We start from the raw sequence: 6,569 nt of genomic DNA, 5'->3' as shown, positions 1-6,569 counted from the left end.
TCTTCAACATGCTCCAATGTGACATTTGGCATCTGAATATCAAATATATGGTCGACAGAATTACCGGAACGAAAAGTGATAGAAAGTTCAAACATGTCTCAGAACGGCGTATAACGTCATAATATCACGTTTTGGGCACATTTTGTTTTTTATCTCCAACATGCTCCAAGATGTCATTTGGCGTCTGAATATCACAAATATGGTCAACAGAATTATCGGAACCGAAAGTGATAGAAAGTTCAAACATGGCTCAGAACGTCGTATAACGTCATAATATCACGTTTTGGGCACATTTTGTTTTTTATCTCCAACATGCTCCAAGATGTCATTTGACGCCTGAATATCACAAATATGGTCAACAGAATTATCGGAACCGAAAGTGATAGAAAGTTCAAACATGACTCAGAACGGCGCATAACGTCATAATATCACGTTTTGGGCACATTTTGTTTTTTATCTCCAACTTGCTCCAAGATGTCTTTGGCGTCTGAATATCACAAATATGGTCAGCAGAATTATCGGAACCAAAAGTGATAGAAAGTTCAAACATGGCTCAGAACGGCGTATAACGTCATAATATCACGTTTTGGGCACATTTTGTTTTTTATCTCCAACTTGCTCCAAGATGTCATTTGACGCCTGAATATCACAAATATGGTCAACAGAATTATCGGAACCGAAAGTGATAGAAAGTTCAAACATGGCTCAGAACGGCGTATAACGTCATAATATCACGTTTTGGGCACATTTTGTTTTTTATCTCCAACTTGCTCCAAGATGTCATTTGGCGTCTGAATATCACAAATATGGTCAGCAGAATTATCGGAACCAAAAGTGATAGAAAGTTCAAACATGGCTCAGAACGTCGTATAACGTCATAATATCACGTTTTGGGCACATTTTGTTTTTTATCTCCAACATGCTCCAAGATGTCATTTATCGCCTGAATATCACAAATATGGTCAACAGAATTATCGGAACCGAAAGTGATAGAAAGTTCAAACATGACTCAGAACGGCGCATAACGTCATAATATCACGTTTTGGGCACATTTTGTTTTTTATCTCCAACTTGCTCCAAGATGTCATTTGGCGTCTGAATATCACAAATATGGTCAGCAGAATTATCGGAACCAAAAGTGATAGAAAGTTCAAACATGGCTCAGAACGGCGTATAACGTCATAATATCACGTTTTGGGCACATTTTGTTTTTTATCTCCAACATGCTCCAAGATGTCATTTGACGCCTGAATATCACAAATATGGTCAACAGAATTATCGGAACCGAAAGTGATAGAAAGTTCAAACATGGCTCAGAACGGCGTATAACGTCATAATATCACGTTTTGGGCACATTTTGTTTTTTATCTCCAACTTGCTCCAAGATGTCATTTGGCGTCTGAATATCACAAATATGGTCAGCAGAATTATCGGAACCAAAAGTGATAGAAAGTTCAAACATGGCTCAGAACGTCGTATAACGTCATAATATCACGTTTTGGGCACATTTTGTTTTTTATCTTCAACATGCTCCAATGTGACATTTGGCATCTGAATATCAAATATATGGTCGACAGAATTACCGGAACGAAAAGTGATAGAAAGTTCAAACATGTCTCAGAACGGCGTATAACGTCATAATATCACGTTTTGGGCACATTTTGTTTTTTATCTCCAACATGCTCCAAGATGTCATTTGGCGTCTGAATATCACAAATATGGTCAACAGAATTATCGGAACCGAAAGTGATAGAAAGTTCAAACATGGCTCAAAAGGCCGTATAACGTCATAATATCACGTTTTGGGCACATTTTGTTTTTTATCTCCAACATGCTCCAAGATGTCATTTGGCGCCTGAATATCACAAATATTTTCAGCAGAATTATCGGAACCAAAAGTGATAGAAAGTTCAAACATGGCTCAGAACGTCGTATAACGTCATAATATCACGTTTTGGGCACATTTTGTTTTTTATCTCCAACATGCTCCAAGATGTCATTTGACGCCTGAATATCACAAATATGGTCAACAGAATTATCGGAACCGAAAGTGATAGAAAGTTCAAACATGACTCAGAACGGCGTATAACGTCATAATATCACGTTTTGGGCACAATTTGTTTCTTATCTCCAACTTGCTCCAAGATGTCATTTGGCGTCTGAATATCACAAATATGGTCAGCAGAATTATCGGAACCAAAAGTGATAGAAAGTTCAAACATGTCTCAGAACGGCGTATAACGTCATAATATCACGTTTTGGGCACATTTTGTTTTTTATCTCCAACATGCTCCAAGATGTCATTTGACGCCTGAATATCACAAATATGGTCAACAGAATTATCGGAATCGAAAGTGATAGAAAGTTCAAACATGACTCAGAACGGCGCATAACGTCATAATATCACGTTTTGGGCACATTTTGTTTTTTATCTCCAACTTGCTCCAAGATGTCATTTGGCGTCTGAATATCACAAATATGGTCAGCAGAATTATCGGAACCAAAAGTGATAGAAAGTTCAAACATGGCTCAGAACGGCGTATAACGTCATAATATCACGTTTTGGGCACATTTTGTTTTTTATCTCCAACTTGCTCCAAGATGTCATTTGGCGTCTGAATATCACAAATATGGTCAGCAGAATTATCGGAACCAAAAGTGATAGAAAGTTCAAACATGGCTCAGAACGGCGTATAACGTCATAATATCACGTTTTGGGCACATTTTGTTTTTTATCTTCAACATGCTCCAATGTGACATTTGGCATCTGAATATCAAATATATGGTCGACAGAATTACCGGAACGAAAAGTGATAGAAAGTTCAAACATGTCTCAGAACGGCGTATAACGTCATAATATCACGTTTTGGGCACATTTTGTTTTTTATCTCCAACATGCTCCAAGATGTCATTTGGCGTCTGAATATCACAAATATGGTCAACAGAATTATCGGAACCGAAAGTGATAGAAAGTTCAAACATGGCTCAGAACGTCGTATAACGTCATAATATCACGTTTTGGGCACATTTTGTTTTTTATCTCCAACATGCTCCAAGATGTCATTTGACGCCTGAATATCACAAATATGGTCAACAGAATTATCGGAACCGAAAGTGATAGAAAGTTCAAACATGACTCAGAACGGCGCATAACGTCATAATATCACGTTTTGGGCACATTTTGTTTTTTATCTCCAACTTGCTCCAAGATGTCTTTGGCGTCTGAATATCACAAATATGGTCAGCAGAATTATCGGAACCAAAAGTGATAGAAAGTTCAAACATGGCTCAGAACGGCGTATAACGTCATAATATCACGTTTTGGGCACATTTTGTTTTTTATCTCCAACTTGCTCCAAGATGTCATTTGGCGTCTGAATATCACAAATATGGTCAGCAGAATTATCGGAACCAAAAGTGATAGAGAGTTCAAACATGGCTCAAAACGGCGTATAACGTCATAATATCACGTTTTGGGCACATTTTGTTTTTTATCTCCAACATGCTCCAAGATGTCATTTGGCGCCTGAATATCACAAATATGGTCAGCAGAATTATCGGAACCAAAAGTAATAGAAAGTTCAAACATGGCTCAGAACGTCGTATAACGTCATAATATCACGTTTTGGGCACATTTTGTTTTTTATCTCCAACATGCTCCAAGATGTCATTTGACGCCTGAATATCACAAATATGGTCAACAGAATTATCGGAACCGAAAGTGATAGAAAGTTCAAACATGGCTCAGAACGGCGTATAACGTCATAATATCACGTTTTGGGCACATTTTGTTTTTTATCTCCAACTTGCTCCAAGATGTCATTTGGCGTCTGAATATCACAAATATGGTCAGCAGAATTATCGGAACCAAAAGTGATAGAAAGTTCAAACATGGCTCAGAACGGCGTATAACGTCATAATATCACGTTTTGGGCACATTTTGTTTTTTATCTCCAACATGCTCCAAGATGTCATTTGGCGCCTGAATATCACAAATATGGTCAGCAGAATTATCGGAACCAAAAGTAATAGAAAGTTCAAACATGGCTCAGAACGTCGTATAACGTCATAATATCACGTTTTGGGCACATTTTGTTTTTTATCTCCAACATGCTCCAAGATGTCATTTGACGCCTGAATATCACAAATATGGTCAACAGAATTATCGGAACCGAAAGTGATAGAGAGTTCAAACATGGCTCAAAACGGCGTATAACGTCATAATATCACGTTTTGGGCACATTTTGTTTTTTATCTCCAACATGCTCCAAGATGTCATTTGGCGCCTGAATATCACAAATATGGTCATCAGAATTATCGGAACCAAAAGTAATAGAAAGTTCAAACATGGCTCAGAACGTCGTATAACGTCATAATATCACGTTTTGGGCACATTTTGTTTTTTATCTCCAACATGCTCCAAGATGTCATTTGACGCCTGAATATCACAAATATGGTCAACAGAATTATCGGAACCGAAAGTGATAGAAAGTTCAAACATGGCTCAGAACGGCGTATAACGTCATAATATCACGTTTTGGGCACATTTTGTTTTTTATCTCCAACTTGCTCCAAGATGTCATTTGGCGTCTAAATATCACAAATATGGTCAGCAGAATTATCGGAACCAAAAGTGATAGAAAGTTCAAACATGGCTCAGAACGTCGTATAACGTCATAATATCACGTTTTGGGCACATTTTGTTTTTTATCTCCAACATGCTCCAAGATGTCATTTGGCGCCTGAATATCACAAATATGGTCAGCAGAATTATCGGAACCAAAAGTGATAGAAAGTTCAAACATGGCTCAGAACGGCGTATAACGTCATAATATCACGTTTTGGGCACATTTTGTTTTTTATCTTCAACATGCTCCAATGTGACATTTGGCATCTGAATATCAAATATATGGTCGACAGAATTACCGGAACGAAAAGTGATAGAAAGTTCAAACATGGCTCAGAACGGCGTATAACGTCATAATATCACGTTTTGGGCACATTTTGTTTTTTATCTCCAACTTGCTCCAAGATGTCATTTGGCGTCTGAATATCACAAATATGGTCAGCAGAATTATCGGAACCAAAAGTGATAGAGAGTTCAAACATGGCTCAAAACGGCGTATAACGTCATAATATCACGTTTTGGGCACATTTTGTTTTTTATCTCCAACTTGCTCCAAGATGTCATTTGGCGTCTGAATATCACAAATATGGTCAGCAGAATTATCGGAACCAAAAGTGATAGAAAGTTCAAACATGGCTCAGAACGTCGTATAACGTCATAATATCACGTTTTGGGCACATTTTGTTTTTTATCTCCAACATGCTCCAAGATGTCATTTGGCGCCTGAATATCACAAATATGGTCAGCAGAATTATCGGAACCAAAAGTGATAGAAAGTTCAAACATGGCTCAGAACGGCGTATAACGTCATAATATCACGTTTTGGGCACATTTTGTTTTTTATCTTCAACATGCTCCAATGTGACATTTGGCATCTGAATATCAAATATATGGTCGACAGAATTACCGGAACGAAAAGTGATAGAAAGTTCAAACATGGCTCAGAACGGCGTATAACGTCATAATATCACGTTTTGGGCACATTTTGTTTTTTATCTCCAACATGCTCCAAGATGTCATTTGACGCCTGAATATCACAAATATGGTCAACAGAATTATCGGAACCGAAAGTGATAGAAAGTTCAAACATGGCTCAGAACGGCGTATAACGTCATAATATCACGTTTTGGGCACATTTTGTTTTTTATCTCCAACTTGCTCCAAGATGTCATTTGGCGTCTGAATATCACAAATATGGTCAGCAGAATTATCGGAACCAAAAGTGATAGAAAGTTCAAACATGGCTCAGAACGTCGTATAACGTCATAATATCACGTTTTGGGCACATTTTGTTTTTTATCTCCAACATGCTCCAAGATGTCATTTATCGCCTGAATATCACAAATATGGTCAGCAGAATTATCGGAACCAAAAGTGATAGAAAGTTCAAACATGGCTCAGAACGGCGTATAACGTCATAATATCACGTTTTGGGCACATTTTGTTTTTTATCTCCAACATGCTCCAAGATGTCATTTGACGCCTGAATATCACAAATATGGTCAACAGAATTATCGGAACCGAAAGTGATAGAAAGTTCAAACATGGCTCAGAACGTCGTATAACGTCATAATATCACGTTTTGGGCACATTTTGTTTTTTATCTCCAACATGCTCCAAGATGTCTTTGACGCCTGAATATCACAAATATGGTCAACAGAATTATCGGAACCGAAAGTGATAGAAAGTTCAAACATGACTCAGAACGGCGTATAACGTCATAATATCACGTTTTGGGCACATTTTGTTTTTTATCTCCAACATGCTCCAAGATGTCATTTATCGCCTGAATATCACAAATATGGTCAGCAGAATTATCGGAACCAAAAGTGATAGAAAGTTCAAACATGGCTCAGAACGTCGTATAACGTCATAATATCACGTTTTGGGCACATTTTGTTTTTTATCTCCAACATGCTCCAAGATGTCATTTAGCGCCTGA

Source organism: Onthophagus taurus, chromosome 8, assembly GCF_036711975.1.
Source record: "Onthophagus taurus isolate NC chromosome 8, IU_Otau_3.0, whole genome shotgun sequence".
NCBI classification, from domain to species: domain Eukaryota; kingdom Metazoa; phylum Arthropoda; class Insecta; order Coleoptera; family Scarabaeidae; genus Onthophagus; species Onthophagus taurus.
The sequence above is the reverse complement of the archived record's forward strand: the minus strand, read 5'-3'. Positions refer to the sequence as shown.